A 19,195-nucleotide genomic window follows, 5' to 3' on the forward strand; every position below is an offset into this window, starting at 1 on the left:
AGTGAACTGAGGTCAACCCAAGCGACAGCACAAGCAGAGTGTATAATAAAGGGCTGAGGAGCCTTTACAACCTAAGGATGTTTGGAGTTATGGCAAGTTGTTCAAAACACAGCGAGAAACCATAGCAACCACAGGAAAATCCCAGGGATATCAACACCACACACACACACACACACACAAAGGCACACACACAACCTCTCGAATCGCGAAATCAAATCAAAACGCACCCTTTTAACACCCACCAATCTGAACAACAAGCCTGTGAAGCATGAGCGTGTGTGTGGGAAACACCCAGACAGGCCAAAAATAGCTCTACACTCTCGTTCCCCATCTCTCGCTATCAGTCCCTCGCTCTCTCTTTCTCTTCTATGTCAATTGCTTCTGTCACAATAAACCATCGGTAGGAAAAAAATCTTCCCATACGGAAAATATCACCCACTTAAGAGCACAGTTGAATGTGAGACCTAGTGTGTGATTCAGTGTATGGCATAACTGTTGCACATGGGGAAACATAGACTGTCTCAAAAGGGAAACATAAGTAGGATGAAATTTGTCTGTTTGTCTGACACACTGAGGGGGATCAGAAATTCTTTAAGAATATAGAAAATGACCAAGTGATATGGGTTATTTCGGTTTTTTCTTGTGTCAAAATTCTATTTTCAGAATTTAATAAAAAAAAAAAAAGCTGCTCACAGGTTTTAGCCACATAGATCTACAAAGTTCAGGCTGCAATCTCGTGGATTTTTTTTTCACATTTCTAAGATGCTGTCACACCCCCAGATATTCTGCTTTGGTCAAGATCATGGTGACAAAGTTGTCAGTTTGTTTAGCTTCAGGAAACCCATTCTAAATGAAGCAGAGCTTACAAATAAAAGTCAGATGGACTCACAAATAGCATGTTTACTGGCCAGTCTTAGTAACCTGTCATCCTGCATCCTGCTACCTTCATCTAGTAAGCATCAGCCATTTCACCAGCTACAGCAGTTCACCAACAAGCCCCGTCACAGTAATCACTGGGCCACCAAGGTTCAAGTTTCTAGAAACAAAGCTTTTATGAAAAGTTGATGTTAAGCCTGAGTAGAATTCTTCTAGAAGTGAGATGCTTCATAATTTTCACACGCTGTCTGTCTGACTAAGATAAGCTACGGTAACATAAACCTTATTGTCTCTGTAGGGAAATTTATCTTGGCTGTTGAAGTCTTTGCAGTGAGTGGATGAAAACAGCATCAAACAGCAGCTCAGGATAAAAACATCACACAGCTCTCATTGCACACCAGAAAACGCTTTATATGCTCTCAGCTGTTAGATAAAGACACACTGGACATGCATATCTGTCTCTGTCACAGATGATTGATGAAAGTGAAGCTTCAGGGAACTTATGTTTTCTCTGGTATTTTCAGTGAAAGTTAACACTTCTCCTCTCCGCTGTGCCCTCTGTGGGAATTTCAGACAGACTGAGAGAAAGAGAGAGAGAGACATATGGGTTTTCCTCGCAGGATATCCTGTTCTAAGTAGAGCTGCCGGGCTCACTCTGACCTCCTCAACCCTCTTGACCCCTGACCCGCTCGTAGTTTAGGCTCACATCTCCAAATCTCTTTCGCTCAAATGTCTCCGTATCCACTGAATTTTGCTTTGGCCTCTTAGCTTTCTCTTCTTCCTAACTTCTCCATTATGTTCACATGTGTCACACTTCAATTTCACTCCATCCTTTTTCTCTATATATTGACTTTGGCTGCTCTGACTTGATACTTCCAATGTGCTTCACCTTCCTCATACTCTCTATATACTTCTAACTTTGCTAATTCATTTGCACTGGTCACCCGTAACTCGGAAATCGCAAGTAAAACTGACAGAATTATTTATACTCATGTCTTTTTTCCCACAGAGTTTAGAAAAATTTTTAGAATTTTAAGCAATTAAGAAAGAATTTGGTTCCAATGCAATTTTAATGTGATTGTCATGAAAAAGGTGGACTGTTACAGTGATATTATCCCATTGATTTAAAAGGGCAGTTCAAAGCAAACTTATGAGGTTTTGGAACCACTTCAGTGCTATCATCCAATAAGTCTTCATTTGTTTCAACAAAAGTAAGTATGTTATTAATACTGACATCTTTGCCTTTTTCTGCTCCCAAACATCTGTCACTCAGTGTTGTGATTAATTGCCTTCTGACCTCTCAGTATCAAAAAAAGATTTTTGGCAAATGGCAGACCTCATGTCCAAAGGTACAAATTACCACTTGTCCTACCATCTGGATCATTACATTACATACATATAATAATGCAAGTATGTTGTATTTTGTTGTATTTTATATATCAGCTTTAAATATACTGTATTGCTGGTCGGTGGCACACAACTCTGGTCACTATTTTCACCCAGTTTTGCTCCGTTTTGTTGTCACTCTTTTTTCACCACACAGGGCATTCCAATGACAGCTGAGAAAATACAATTCCAGATATGTATAGCCACAAACATAAAAATGACTGGGAAACCATGTGTAGGAAAACAATAAAGCCTCTTTGTGGCTTTCCTTCTTCTTCTGCCTGGCCCTGAGAGTTGCAGCTTTTCAGCTTTTATTTACAAATCCCTCTATCTTTAAACATGACCCATCCAGCATAAGCCAACTTTTTGTCATGCACTGAAAAAGAACATCTTGCTATTCCTGTCTTGAAAAAAAAAGAAAAAAAAAAGAATCTGCCAATGAGCTTGAGATTATTTGTCACTACTTTGAAGAACTGATGTGTTCTGCCATGTGTGTTCAGGGCACTGAAGATATAATGCCATCAAATATCTAAAAGAAGCTACAATGATGTCACTTCTTTGGTACTAGCAATTTGAAAACCACAAGGAAACCACCGGCATCAAAAACCTTAATTTCACTACAAAAAGGAGTAATCCTGTCCCATGGGAAAAAGTCCTACAGGTATCATTTCTTGTTTTCTTCAAGCCTCCCTCTTTCTCTCTCTCACACTCACACAGTCTTCTAACCCTGTAGTATAACTGAAATCTATTTACTGATGAATGGTTGTTTGTGTTTTTTTTTGTTAGTATAACAGCGCCACCCAAGCCTGTGTGGTCAAAGTGGGTGATAACAAAACATTTGCTGTGATTAGAGGAATAATTAACTAATCATCCCCTGACCTGCGAGCCAACCCTGAGGTCAAAGAGGCATGTGGGCTGATTCCCAGGTGGTTTCCCATGAAAACCATCAAGCAGCAAGTATATAGTGGCATCATTGTATGCAGACAGGTGACACTGTCTGTGTCCCATCTTTGCTGCATGCCTGCTGCTTGCATTTCAATATATGTGCATGTGTGTAAAGACAAGAAGCTCCCAGAGGGCCAGGCACAGTTTTACCCAGATAGGCTGCAGTGGAAATCAACAGTGCCTGCTTCCTCTGGGGAAAGGAAGTGCTACCGTCGCTGTCCCCTTATCACTGGATACACAGGCAGCACAGAGGGAGGAAGGCAAGGAGGGAGGGAAGAGGAAGAGGTGGAGGAAGAAGACGAGGAGCGTGGTCAAGCAGGCTAGACAAAGGGAGAGGAATAAAGAGGTGTGCACAAGGATTTGCTTGGTTTTTTGCAGAAAAATAGTAATTAGTGTGATGGTCAAAAGAGGAGGATGACAAGTAGGACAACAATGTCTGTATATAGTGAATGTTTTGTGATTTCAGTTCTTTCATTCTACAAGTTTGAGGAATGATTTGCCTTCTGATCAAAAACAGCAGTCTATGCAAGCCAAGAGACAAATCACAGAGAGCTCTATTCTTTCTATGTAAGACATCATCAACAGTTAGCTCCAGGTCAGTGTGGTTGTGGGAGATGAACCCAGCAGCCAAAGTGAAACTATTTATAGTTAAAATTACACAAAAACCAGATTTTAACTTGAATTATGCTGCAGACAATGCAGAACTAAAAGTGGACACGAACATGGAAAAAAAAGTATTTTACATCAAGATAAAAGTGTACAGCATGTATCTGGGAAAAACACAAATACAAAAAGTTTGATGCATTTAGCAGGTTGCAATCAAAATTTAACTACTTGCACCTTATTGTAAAGGAGCGACTGAGAGACAACAAAAAAGACAGAAGGAGAAAGGGGGAAAGGAGATGTTTGGGATCAGGGTGGAGAAGCTTTCAGCACTTGGGATTGTCCCAGATGGACACAGTCCGCTCCCTCCCTTTATAAACAGCCTCTGGCTTCTACCTCTTCTTTCTGTCACTCTCTTTTCCTTTCTTTTAATGCCAGTAGTATACAATTTAGCTCCCACTTTGCAGCAATTCTGGGACCCTCAGCAGGAAAATGAACAAATTGACACTTTCTGTTCTTTCCTCTTTGCTTTTGACAGTTTCATCTGTCCCCACCAACAGCACCACCACCCCCAAATCCTTGCCATTTCCAAAGTCAACACACCACTAAATGCTGGTCTGACTCACTTCCACTGTGGGTGGCTCTGTTTCCAATTTTCTCACCAACTCAGCCACCCCACCACCTTGGAAGAAAAGAGAAAAACTTTTCTCCTGAAAACAAAACGTAGTCAACCTGACATGCAAAATGGGAACATTTTTCCAAGGTGCTCAGTGTTAAAGGGACAAAGACATACATGTAGATGCCTAGAGGAGGCATAAGGCAAAATCAGGCATACGTCTCCCACTTCTTTTATGGCTCTGAAACGGTTATCGCTGTTTTCCTTCCTTTCTTTCTCTTCGGGAGAGCGTGGGAGCGCCCTCAGAGCGCTGCAGAGAAACCACGGGGCTCATAACAACAGGAGGAAGCCGGTAACTTGAGTAACTCAGGCAGGCAGAGAGGGGGATAGGGAGAAGTGGAATGGAGAATAGAGGAAAGACGAAAGGCAGCAAGGGACCAAGAAACCTTTCACATCTTTGTTTCCACATCTTGAAGACAAAACAAAACAAAACCCACATTTACAAATAACCTGTTGCATTCCAGACAGCATTTCCCACATGCACACACACATGCACACATAAAGTGGCATTTTCACACAAGCTCATCCTTATGCATCGCAAATACACTTCACATTAAATTAGACAACTTTCTTCGCCAGAATGCTGCCTTACCAGCCTGTGGTGTCAAGATTCAACATGAGGAGCACGTTAGAAAGTCCCATCAGTCATGTTCACATGCAGTTCAGTCCAGAGAGCTCCAGAGCAGTGAGGAGGACACCCAAACTAAACACACATACACACACACAGGCAAAGTATCAGTTCCCTCTGTCCAACTGTTGAGAAAGTGAGGGGCCGCAACAAAAGACAACAGAGGGAGGGAGGGAGAGATCGAGGTAGAGAGAGAGAGAGGGAGATTAACCCTTCTGGGCTGACTGGTAGACTCTCTCTCTCTCTCTCACTCACACATACACACACACACACACACACACACGCATGCATACAGTCACATATGCACAGAGTTGGTTTGCTGTATCACTGACTTCTTGTGTTTTCTCTCAAGTGCCAAGAGGAGGAAGGGAAAGCATGGGGAGAGCAGAGAGTATGTGTGTGTTTATGGTCATGGATGTGTGTACTAATGAATGTGTGTGTGTGTGTGAGAGAGAATCTTTGACTGTGCGTGTTAAGGTAGGAGGGACTGGCTGGCTCGAGTCCAGAGGCAGCCAGCCTGGTAGAAATAGACAATAGCAGGAAACTCTATATCAGGAGGAGGTAAAATAAGAGCATAAAAATAATTAACAGAGAGTGAAAAACAATGACATCTACCATGAAAAACACAGCCTGCAGACAAACAATGATTGCAGAAACAACAAACTGAAAATGCAGGATATAAACATCTAAAATCCAGAAATATTCGAGGAGTAAGTGGTAACGAATGTCAGGAATGTTAGTGTTATTTTTGTAGGTGATACCCTGGATGTAAAATTGCAAAGTGCACTGTTGTATGTCTGTGTTACAATTTCTGATAACACACTGTTTTCAGTTCTGGTGCATCTATCACCATTTAAAAAGTCATACTTATACACGATTACAAGCATGCAGGCACACATTCCTCATGCAATCAGTCAGCCGTGACTCCCACACAAATCTCACCACACATACACAAACACACACACACAGACACATAGATACACACATGCACACATTCCCTCAGCGGTAATCATATCTAGTGATAAGAGCAGCTTCCCCCAGCGGTCGCTGGTTCTCCAGGCACCAACCACAGTGACTTACAATGGCCCTGTATTCTGAGCCTGCTCTGATTACACACACAAGGAGCTGCATTACACCCTGCTAATTCAATTTCCTCTCCTCTGGGTCAACCTTTGTGTGTGTGTGTGAGTGCATAAGGAGGAACTGATTAAGCAGTTGTTGAAGAGAACAAGCAACTTGCACAAAAACTGACTGTTATAATCGGTGGGGGGCAGATGAGGGATGTTGATCAATACCATTCCTGTAGATGTTTGTCCAGTTCTGAATGTTCTGTGTTGGAAGCAAAACTTCACCTTCACCAGCAAAACACTGAAAATCAGTTACTCATTGGTGTATGACCAAATAAATGTAGCAACATATTTCAGTTGTACCTGTTGTGGTACAAAAGGACAGCATGGTATTCAACTGGCTGTTTTACTTGACCTCAGCTAGACTCTTCTTTTGATTAGAATTAACCTTTTCCTCCCCATTCCTGGAAAAATTTGACATAAAGGTACCTTGTGCAGTTTGGTCCCTAGAGGTACAGTTAAACGAGTCCCACCTGACTTGTTAAGCTAAAAAAATCTACTCTCTTTTGTCAAAATGTGGGTGGTGACCAAAAATATATAACACACTAGTAAACAAAGCATGTTATAAATTACTGACTTTTTTTTTTTCATTTTTAATTGGTTATGTATGTCCAGTCAGTGGCTGAATCCACAAACCTAAAACAAAATGATTTTTATTTTTAATGTTCAGATGAAAGTCAGTACTGATATTGCTCAGTATTGGTCACTAGTTTGATCATTAGTGTTATTCAGCTGTTACATGGTCTATAAATATGAGTAAATGAGTACATTTAAATATGAGTAAATAAAACGCTGCTTCTGTTTGGTGCTGAAAAGCATGACATCTTACTTTGTGTTTAGCTGAACACACTTATGATACCTTATTTATTCATCCTCTTCGGTGACAAGTTATCTGCAGAGTATAGAATAACCACACAAGCCACTAATGAAAATCAATCAACAGTATTTTTTTAAATTACAACACTCAATTTATGGTTTTATGGTCCAGTTGTAAAAACACCAATTAAAGCTAAACCTCATTTGGAGGTTTGGAAGTCTCTCTGTGGAGGTTTCTTTTACAGCCTCTGAAGAAAATGATATGTGATTAGTCAAAATCATTTAAATCAGGGTGGAGATGCAGAGTGCAGAGCTACATCAGATTTATATGATGAATATCAGTTGTTGGTCCAACTTTGTTGTGAAAGATTCAAATGCTCTTTGGCCTCTTCTTTTCCCTTCCCAGGTTTCTTACACTAGGGCTAGGGGCCTAAAATAAGTTCCAGGCCTGCTTCTGGAATGACCTGTAGAAACAAAAGCTAGCAATATGTAATCCTGGTTCCCACAGTAAGACACTAAAATCTCCTTTGGATCTCTGGGATGAAATATTTGAATAAAAATCCTTGCTTTAATTTGAAGCAACAGGTCAGCTCTGCAGGCTTTTCCACTGATTTGGTGTAATGCAGGCTGATGAAGCGGCTGGCTCGCTGCAGGTTGTTTATCAGACCCGTTCAACACATCTGAGTCTCATTTTGGCCGAATAAAACAATGCTGTGCATCACTGTCAAATGCATGGCAAACATAAGGAGTGTGTGAACATGTGTAAGTGTGAGTGTGTGTTTAAAAGTGGAGAGAGACAATGCGTGTGTTACACAGCAGAGAATGTGTTTGTCATTAACATGATTGAATACAAGTCCCTCTGGAAGAGTGGGCAGCTACATAAGTAAAACCACAGCACACACACATGTACACAGACACAAAATGTTACTTTCCAGTTCATGGTTAGGTGCCCTCATCTACCTCTGGCAGTGTCACATGGGGATCAAACGACAACCCTTTTGACTTCTGTGCAACCTCAACAAACCACAGACACATAAACCTTGCCCCAACCACTCACACACCATCACATACCTTTTTCTCTCTGACTAAACTCCTGTTCACACTTGACGTCTCTCACTCACACACACACCCACGGAATGACGTTTCCAGATGTGGGTGAAATGCTTGTACACAATGATTAGAGAGTGGATCTGTTGTGTTGTGTGTTTCCACCTCCCCTCCTCTGTTTTGGTTACCAGTCTTGTCTGCTAAGCCTCACTAATCAGTCCTGCTGTCAGGAGAAGAAACACAAGACGAAAATTTGAACGTTCAGAATAATTCACCTACAGGCTTGTCAGTCACAGAGTTCCCCACACACCATAATGATCTTCATACAGTAGATCTACAGCCTTTCAGATTAGTATCCACCTTTTGATAGTCTCATAATAGCTACTGTTAAATGTACAGGGTACAAGTTGCAATTGCTGGAGAAAACTGAATGCCTTTAGTTCAGCATTTTGTCGACTTTTATCTGATTTTGTTTGTAACCTGAGCTAAGAAAATCAGGTTTATATAAAAATGAATCAGTAATCAAACCAACTAGGGCAGAAGCTGAATGGATAGTTACTACTTACACCAGTTGTACAAGTTAATTATGTATGCCAATTATGTAAGACATGTTGTCATTCTCTTTAATTCCCCTTCACATAAGAGAGATATAAATGTTTTCCTCCTGCATGTAAGTTATGTTTGTAGTTACTAAGGTTCATCTTGAACTGTAACATTAATAACTGGGCACAGTCTTTTTTTCTCTCACTGATTTGGTTTTCTGGCCTGTAAACTTGATTTTTATTAACTTAACTTCCAGCAGTAGCATCCGGCAGCACTTTTATACTCAATAACTCCCCTGCACACTACCTGGACCATTGGTGAACAGAGCAGAGCATTGACTATTGAACTAACCAGATATTTTTTTCAGGAGTTGGTGGAGACCAAAACAGAGCAACAGAAAGAACAAATATTCACTCAAATCCATTGAATGGCCAGAGAGTCCAACTCCAAGTGAATGCTAATGTTGCTTTACATCTGTCATGTGCAGTTTTCTCAGCACTGCAGAGAATTTTAAAGTATTTTGACTCATTGGTTTTTGTCTTACGTAACTATTTTGGTTCAATCTCACCTCTTTCATTAACCCCATTTCCAGCTGCAGCTCACAGATGTTTTCACTAAAGAGGAATTAATAAATCCACTCTACACTATTCCTGAAACAAAAAAGACAGGCAAAGTTAGCAACTAGCTGACTACTACTACTGACTAACTACTTACTACTAACTTGACTCAGATATTTGCCTCTGAATATTTGATTTGAAGTGTTTTATTGCACTTTAGCTTGTTTTGCAACCTCAAAGTTGGGAAGAAAATCTGTGAATGCAGCTCTACAGGTTATGAAGTTATACACCTTTTGCACGACACGCCTGGTTCTGCATCTGTTGCCTGGAACACCTGTGACTCAGGCTGTCAGTCAAATGAAGCAATGGGTACGTCCACAACAAGCCACCGCAATGTATCCCAGATGTCAAAATTGTGTCCCAGTTATATAAAACCTGGAAATCAAGATTTTCTGAAAACATTTAGCACTAATAACTTCCAACACAGTCAACACACTGCACAAGTAAAAACATGCACAAATGTGTGTTTGTTTGCAGGGAAACTATGGAAGTAAACCTGAAGCTTAGACAAGTAAGCAGCTATTGTTAAGGTTAGAGTTAAGAGTAGGCAAATGAAAGGGTTTGGCTCAAGTTAGGATTAAGGTAATATGATGCTGACAGCTAAACTGACAAAGAACGATGTAATGATGTGAGTGACTTTAAGCTGTAGAAAAGGAAATTGAAGGAAAGAAGAGGAGGAGCAGGAGGAGGAAAAAGGGGGTAAGATGGGGTCCAGACCCCTGATCCTAGCAGCTGCTGTTGTTTGTAGGTCAGCATTACATCAGTAGGTTTATGGAAAAGGCTGGGAATCACTACTCTCTACTTGACCTACTTAAAGAATGTTAGGGTTAAATGACATGCAATACTCCCCAGCCTCCCAGCACTCACTCATTCACTTCCTATGCAATGTGCAGCAACACACATTGTTTTGTAATCTTGTTTTATTAGCACTTGCTGAAAGACCACATCATTTAAGAAACAGGGCCTTAAAAATGTTTTGAATAAATAGAGTCCTGTCTGAAATTTTTTGGTTTGGTGAATTGTTTAGAATTTCTAATCTCTTGTTTTATATCAACAATAACAGCAATAATTTTTTTCTTATGCAACCTTACAAAGAACTTTGCAGCTGTGTCTTTGGTATAACATCTCTACAGTTCATTATTGAAATGTGTTCTTGACACTGAAATGCAATGTGAAGAACATAATCACTGATAAAAATAACATTTCACAAGCCTACTTTTTATCTTTATCTTTAACATGGTGATAGCAGTAATTTCACTTACTACCAAAAATATAACAGGGCTGTTGAAACCCCTGGCTGTTGAAACCCCTGACTGTTAAAACCCCTGACTGTTGAAACCCCTGGTGTATGGCCCCTCAATATCATGGTCCATTTAACACACCTATCGTCTTTTTGTAAGAAACTACAGTTTTAAATTCTTATAAAAACTGTGTCAAACCCAAAGGAGTCAGAGAAATACAGCTGAAAAACATGCGAAGCTGAAAAATGTGAAATGCAAGAATTTATAGATCTGTTTGAATATATAGCATCCATATGTTGGGGGATTTTACAGTGAATGCATGTGGTAAGGACCCTGGTTATAAGCATATATGTGTGTGTGTGTGTGTGTGTATGCGTACGTGCAATGCAGAGGTTAAGTGATTCTTGGCCTCTCAGGTAGCAGCCTTCCAACATGGTTCATTGCTTTTTCTTTGCTGCTTGTGAACCATATGCACACACAAACACACACAGCATGTATCCACACAGATACGCACACACACACACACACACACACACGCACACACACACGCACACACACACGCACACACACGCACACACACACACAGCATGCATGCACACACACACACAAACAGTGTTTTGAACCTATAACACATATGAGATAATCAGTAGCTGCTGCACCAACGATAAAAATGTTGGGCTGACAGTGTAAACTATAAAGCATGTGTTCATATTACCCACAGGTCCTGTTGCTGTACAAAACAAAGCTTTGATAAACTCCTTTCCACACTTATAATAAAACATATTATTTCTGGTTGACATGAATAAGAGCTGTCTGCTGATAGATTCAACTAGATTCAAATATGCCAGGTAACACAGGGCATATGTCACACTAGCAAAGACACATTACCACTTGCGTATGAGCTGTATAACAGTATGACAATCTGATAAAAGCAGATATGAATCAGGCCCTAACTACAGCAGATCAGAGGAGCACAGCCTGCAAAACAGTCATACTTCAGTGTTTAACAGCTTGTTGTTACAGCCTAACTTGAATGTAAATAAATCCTGGTTTCATCCAAACACCAGTGTGTATATGATGCTGCCAGCTATTATACAAGTTGCGTGCAGGCAGTGTAGACAGCTCATTTTGTCCAACACATTAACACTGTTTATAAGAGCTGCAGAGCCATAAAGCAGTGTCAGAAATTACTGAATGAACAGGAAAAAAAAACAAGTAACTTAGTAGGAAAACAAAGAATGAGAATAGGTCATTTGAACATATTCATTATTAAAAAAAACAAAAAAGAGGAAGCTAATTTTATAGTGCATGCATAAATAGTATGTCTGTTTACACCATTTAACAGCTGAATGATCACAACGTATTTATAAACTGAAGTGACAAACTGCCTAAAATCCCCTAATGAAATGAATGTGTGTCATCTGTGTGTGTTTTTAATGTACACAAAATGATATGTGTATATTTTTAATGTGCACTGCACTTTGCATGCATAAATATAGACATCTGGATATTATATACACAATTTATATTAAAATGGCACAATGCCTACAGACTCCTGAACACTAGACTATGGTTTCTAATATTGTGAAGTACTTTTTTAACTCTGAAACAATAAATGAGATAAACAGTGGAAATGAAGCGGAAATGGAGTGTTCAGTTTACAGTCATCGAGCAGGAATGTGCAATTAAATGTATTTGATTGGCCATCATATCAGTTAGCATGATGAACACAGCATTCAGCAAAAGTAGGTCCATGATCAACTTGTCAGACTTTTAAGTTTGCACCATAGCCTTTTGCTTCACTAGAGCCCATGTTGCACTAAAAGTGCAGTGTCAAATGTCAAATGAATGACAGACCTTAAGTGCCTACCTACCATTCACATAATGCTTTTAAATGGCAGCTTTTCATCATACTGTCCCTGCATGACAGGGGTCTCAAACTCTAGTACTCAAGGGCCACTGTCCTGCTAGCTTCCCATCTGTCCCTGCCCTACTCACTGCTGATTACCTGGATCAGGTGTGTTCAACCAATCAGAAGCTGCAAGGGCAAGGATAGTTGGAAAACAAGCAGGACAGTGGACCTCGAGGACTGGAGTTAGAGACCCCTGCTGTATGGTAAAGCCACGGCCTAATTCACCAAGCTGACAATAAAGAACCCGTAGCATTGAAAACAGATGTCATTATGTTGCCCAGTATCATCTTCATCTGTGCCAAAGCTAAGCTGAACAGCCAGTCAGAATGGTCTTTCTTACTGATCAATGGACAGACTTCACAGAATGGGTAGTATTGTTCTGGACTTGACACCAATTTGTAAAAGCAATTGAGTGCCCCTTTAGAAAAACATACTGGAGGTCTTTAGCTCCTGGGCCACAGCAATTGTGATCAGTTTTGAAAACGCATGACTTGGCCAGAATTTTAAAAATATGGTTACTTTCTTTTCTGTTTCTTAATAAAAAAAAACAAATAGATCAGATCTTTTTCCTGTGTCACTGTAACCCTAATTTGGAAACAATTCCCCCTTACCAGCCTGTTAGCAGTCTGCTTATCACATGATATGAACTCTATCCAAACCACAGCTGTCTTTTCAAAGATGTAACATCCCTCTTTTATATTTAGCTAATATTTGCACATTGTCAACTCTCTACTTGACATTCATGATTAACCCAGATGTGGCTGATAGATTTGTGCTATCTAAATGTAGAACCTGTACTTGCTGAGGATGTGGAGATGGATGGATGGAGGAAGGAGGTGAAGAGGGAACACAATGGGTCTGGGAGAAAGGGAAGACGGAAGCTATGTCACAGGGGAAACTGGACAGGAATTTTTCCTATAATTCTCCATCGCCCATCCTCTCATTCACATCTCACCCTCGCTCACTCCTTCCCACCTCCACCATTCAGATTCTAGCGTTTCCTATTTCGAACACACACATACACACACAGATGAGGTTTTGTCTGGAAGAGGCAACAGTGTGAGTAAGAGGAACAGCTGCAGGGATTAGAAACAAGGGAGGGCAAGGGAAAGAGAAGTGTGTGTGTTTGTAAGTGCAGTTGTGCATGTAGGCGGGTGGGTAGAGGTTGTGAGTGAAAATGTTGTAAACCACGTTGTGTGTGTGTGCGTAAGTGTGTGGACGAGTGTGAGTTGTGTCAACGATGTCAAGTGATGGAAAGAGAAAAAAAACTTTGCATGGTGTTGTGTGCAGACATAAAAAAGCAGTCTATACGTCCCACAGCTCTTTAGTTGGTGTGTATATGTTGGTTTGTCTCTGTGGTAGGCTTGTGGTTTAAAGGCAGTGGGTGGAAGGTATGTCTTATCATATACTTTGGTATTGGAAACACCTGTAATGTCACTCTGTCAGAAGTCAACGATGTTAGAATGTAGAAATGCAGTCAGTTCTCACCTGCAGCAGCTCACTTATCTCCGCAGGAGTTTTTGCTTTCTTTGGTTTGCCACGAAAACAAGAATGAAAAAACTATGATTTGGACAAAGAGCAGAATGGAATTTAGTTTAATCAAAAGCACAATATTACAGATCTGGATCTAAGATTTGTCCAATTAGATAATTATTTGTTTTTAATTAGAACTATGGAACAAATGGAGATAACAGGTTGACTACAAACTTATGTATACAAAGGTTTGCATGGTCTATGAAACTGATGATGAGAAGAATGATGTCTTCTGGACTAACTGCACCACAGAACGTTTTGCTTGCACTTCTCTGTATCTGTAATGTTGCTTCTTAGAATTAAAAAACACAATACACATTATCCATTAAACAGCTGTTCTGAAGCTTTCTGTCATTTCACATGATCTTCATGAGCAGATAGAGGTCACACTATTCAACTTTCATTTATTAAGCATTACACATTAAGGACCTCCCATGTTGGCGTAATTAGCTAATGAGGATCATTTCAAAGCATGTAGCAACTGAACAGCTTCTGAAACGATCTTGTGTTAAAATCTTTTGAGCTCAGCTTTGTGGAAATGGAACACTGATTCACTAAATAATAATGCACACTGCTGATCTACGATGAGCACAACAATACACATGCACATTTGTGTCCCTATGACCACAAATATGATGAGACCAGGACATGTGTTCATGTGCCAGTCACTGCTCTTCTATATACCAGTGTCACTGTAGGTTGGTGCTACAAGCTCAGCAACAATAACAACAACAGTAGGATACAAACTACTTCCTATCTGTATGACATGTCTGTTGTGTTGCTGCTTCAGGACATGGTGTGTATGTGTGTGTGTGTGTGTGTGTGTGTGTGTGTGCGTGTGTGCGTGCGTGTGTGTGTGTGTGTGTGCGTGTGTGCGTGTGTGCGTGTGTGTTTCAGTGTGTCTGAAATACCAGTGGCACAGCTCACCAGGGTCAAACAGCTGTAACAGTTCATCTCCATGAGATCACCTCTTTACTTTCATTTTAACTGACTCAAGAAAACCCACTTGGGTGCCCAGTGGGAGTCTGACCTATGGCCCAAATGTGGGTCCTGAGGTGGGCAAATTCAAGGCATTATTTTAGGAGAGTCTGTAGTGGAAAAAAAGCCCAACACAATAAAAATGAACCTGAGGTACACTTCAAATGAAGCACAGTTTGTTCTTCATGTTATATGTTTGTTATTCCAGTGACAAAACACACACAAGGTTCATGCAGACAAGCAGCCGTGCAACGCAAACAAGACCATCCAGGCAAACAGACTGGTGGAAAAAATGTGCAATAACAAATACATGAAGAGAATAACCACTAGTCAATCTACACAATTTATTGAGACACAAACACACGCGTTTTTCCTGTGTCAGACTGCCTGTGTCAGAAAGTATGGTGCTCTGGGACTATTTAGCTGAGACCATGGCTCAGTGAGGGAGTCATCAAAACAGGAAGAGTTTTATGTAGCTGAAACATTCCATTTTTAACTCTCACACGGCCTAGCTCAAATAAATAACACTCAGCACCCAACCTGGGAGGTGAAAGACTGGAGTGTGTTTATTCAAAACACCTATATGTAGGTTCTGCAGTGTGTGTGTATGTTTTTGTCTTTACACTTAGAATTGTGCATTTTTGTGTGGCAGCATGCTGTGCACATTTATGCTTGCTTTGGTTTGCAGGTGTTTGTATGTGTAGTGTGTGTGCATACCAGCCTTTCCCCCAGGCACTGTGAAGTCCTTTGAGTCTCATGAAGTCATTTCCTCTTTGATGGGGGACCTTGACTCTGTAGCTGCATATGCACAGAGTTATAGTCCTCTGCAGCAGGACTTGCTGTGAGATCTGGCTAGTTTCAGACCCATACAGAACAGTGGAGCCCAAAATTACATCTGCTCCAGTCTGTCTTGTCATCTCTGAAATGATGGACATGATGCAGTTAGAACAATAACATACTGAATGTAGAACTGACACCGCATCAGATTTACCAGTCCGACAGAAACCATTAAACAGAAGGACATAGATGTTTATCCTCAAAAATGAAAACCCTTAAATCTGCCCAGAAGAAGTTGTAACCGAAACAGTATCTGATGTGACAAGGCTTTTAAAAACTCAATCTCCCGACTAGGTCGTAGGCGGCAGACCTTGTTCTGATACGTGAAAAAGGACGTCAAAGAATGTACTGTCCTCTGCTGAGAGAATTAAAGAGGATAGTGTATATGACAAAAACAACTAAACAGTTCAGTGAATGGAGAAACTTTAAATACACATTATAGTGAAAAAACAGTCATGTTTCTGTCTTCTCTTCCCTGTTGTCTGCTGAGGCCTGGTCTCCCTCTTCTATCACTCCCATGGCTGTGCTGAGGTCCCAGAGCTCTGCATCTGAATTTACAAGGTGACCAGTTTTTAGTTATATTGAAAGAATGACTCACTCATATCTAACATATCCACAGTCCTTTTACTTTGAAACTGTATTATGTGGAAGCTGTGGCCACCAGAGGTCTATCCAAAGACTTCGTTCTCTAGACTTCTGCTGCTTCACATTTCCGTCTTTGTTAAAAATGCCTGAAACAAACATCACTTGCACTGTCTGACATGATCATCAGATATTCTATGCATTAAATCTGGAAGGAACAGGCAAACCCTAATATAGAGAGTTGCTAGTGTAGTGGATATACTACTGTCAGTATTCAACAGACATCATTTTGACTGCTGGGCTGGATACAAGATATTAAAGCATGTCTTTGCCATAAGGGCTATAAAGCAAAAAATTACTGGTGAGTATTCTGGAAAAAACATGCTGAGAGCGAAATTAACAAATTAGCAGCTCATTGTCATTATTTCACAAAAGGACAGGACACATTTCAATGTTTGGTTGGTCCATTTGCAGTTGAACTAAATGAGTATTTTGCACTTCATTTACAGAAATGTCAGGTTAGCTTTCCATTTTGACTCAAAGTGATTCAAGCAACGAGTAGGTGTACAGTCGAACAGAAAACTTTTCTCATCACATCACCACATGCAACTAACTGACCAAGTGCTGGATAGTTTGCAGGTGTGATGGCAGTTGCCCTCACTGCTGTTACAGTTTGCACCGTGTCGCAGTCACAGTGTCACTGCAGCTAAAATGGCCTAATCAGTATCTGCAAGGCAAAATAAAACTGACCATGGTTAAAATTCGTAAACTTCCCGGTCCTGCTTCCCGGTCCTGCTTCTGGTGGTGCAGTTGGACACTCACCTCTTTGTCGCCTCGGGCTTTGATTGGTTTTGTTGTAGAGTGAAGGTCAGTTACAGTGGAGCACTCAGATGGAACTAAGCCTGCTGCTGGAGGAGTCCTGTGGCTTGGATTCTGAATAGGGACAAAGAATGTACAGTAAATTGGAGGATGTTATTGCTTTGTGTGTGTTTATCATTGCACGAGTGCTTTCATGCATTATAAAACTGCATGCGCACATTTCATATAAGTCACAGTGACAGGAGCCTGCTGAGACCCAGCCACACCCAGATGACCTACTGGCTGATGAAATCTGTGGTCTGTGCTGATGTGGACATAAAGCTGCTTACCAGAGAAAAGTAAGCAAGAGCAGTATCACACCCGATATTGGCACTCTGCATCATACTATTCGCTGATGCCAACAAAACAGCAGCTGCCAACCACAGACATCCCCTTTTTGTTTCTAACTAAATTCTTGTTCACAGAACTTAGACCACAATTGTAGGCACAGATCTTTGAATAACAGGAAATGCTCACTTCAATATTCCTATTATTATACTAAAAATGGATAATTATTACCCTATTGTATGTTTTTTAATGGCACATATTCTGTAAAATTCTATACAGTATATACTCACTCACCATATATAGATGTTGATGGGTCAGTTAGCTTATTTTATGTGTTTTAAAGGAGCATTACAACAATTCAGTGCTGCACTTTCATCACATTCAGGGATCAAATTATCAAAATCAAAGCAGCAAAGAATGAACTATATTTTTCTGGATCCTACATTTCCCATACTGCTCCTTGTCAGCAGGTTCTCATTAGGGACTATTACTGGTCTGTAACAAATGTTATCAGATGTTGACATAACTGTGACATTAGTATTATTTTTTTTTATTTAAAACCCATAGTACCCTTTAATATACAAAAAAGATGTCAGGTTTTTTGAAATGTTGTTATAAATAAACATTTCTAAAATCACCTGCTTACCATATGACTTACCATGTTTTAGCTAACTGATATGGGCCAGAATGTACACTGGATGGTACTTTAGGATTTCTATACAAAAATGAATTTAAAAAGATGTGTTCCTGTTGAAAAAAATAATAATTAAATTAGTATGTGAGGTGAAGTAAGGAGGAATTAGATTAGGAAAAAGATTTAGAAGACGAGGATGTTATTTGATGAATAAGTGGAAAAATTAATATATGTAGTGTTTAGCTGCAGGATTTCTGGTGCATTGACAGTTTAATGGCAAAGCAGCTTCTATAGTCATTGACTGGTTGGAAAACTCACATCACTACCTTTATGTGAATTATCAATGGTCAGAGGATTTACTGAGAGGAACCTCCATCATATTGCTGACAGTTGTTGGATGAAGGCCATAACCAGAGGGAGACTTTAGAAAAGCTTCCGCAAGTTAGCTGAAGTAAAATCTGTGTGAACAAAACTACAATTTACTCATCCACCTTCTCCCTAGATGCAATATGAGCAGTTCGCCCACCCTGCAGATGAACAATTTCCAAGTTTGCAGAAGCAGCAGTAGTAGTAGTAGATTGCCATAGCAGACAGCATGTTAAACACAGGTCAAACCAAGAAGTCAGAGCGGAGGAGGTTTTTTCCTATCCCAGAATTCCTCCCTACCCACACACACATCCTACAATGACAGCCATCGAGTTCAGCTGGAAGAGAAAAAAAGGCATGAGGAATAGTGCAGAAGAGTTTTTGAAAGGGATGACAGAGATTAATCCTCCCCTCAGACTAGATTTATATACAGAAGCAGAGAGAAGAAAAAGGTGCAGGAGGGGATGAAATCATTTGGTAAAAAGTGTTTTGTGTGCAGTAATTATGTGATGTTTTGGTGCTAATTGTTCTGGGAAATTACAGTGATATTAAAAATGGCAAATGACTGCTGTGGTGCTTTTCTGTTATGTCTGAAACAAGATCCAAATTGTTGTTTTCAAAAGCCCTGTGGAAAGAAATGATAGGGAATAAAAACAAACAAAGGAATAAATGAGTAATGATCACTCCCGTCCTGTCCCAGCT

General features: G+C 40.2%; 1 protein-coding gene across 2 annotated transcripts in view; it reads right to left on the reverse strand.

Annotated features, from left to right (window-relative positions):
* hdac7a (histone deacetylase 7a) overlaps nt 1-15,799 on the reverse strand; it is a 61,465-nt gene extending 45,666 nt beyond the window's left edge. Inside the window, exon 1 of one of the 2 annotated variants that reach the window (XM_026331966.1) lies at nt 15,646-15,799. The gene's annotated coding sequence lies outside the window, so the exon portion shown is untranslated. Of the gene's footprint in view, nt 1-5,078; nt 5,280-15,645 lie in introns of those variants that run through there. The other variant, XM_026331964.1, reaches the window with a different exon arrangement.
* Nucleotides 15,800-19,195: the final 3,396 nt, after the last annotated feature.

This window comes from Mastacembelus armatus, chromosome 7 (genome assembly GCF_900324485.2).
Source record: "Mastacembelus armatus chromosome 7, fMasArm1.2, whole genome shotgun sequence".
Classification (NCBI taxonomy): Eukaryota; Metazoa; Chordata; class Actinopteri; order Synbranchiformes; family Mastacembelidae; genus Mastacembelus; species Mastacembelus armatus.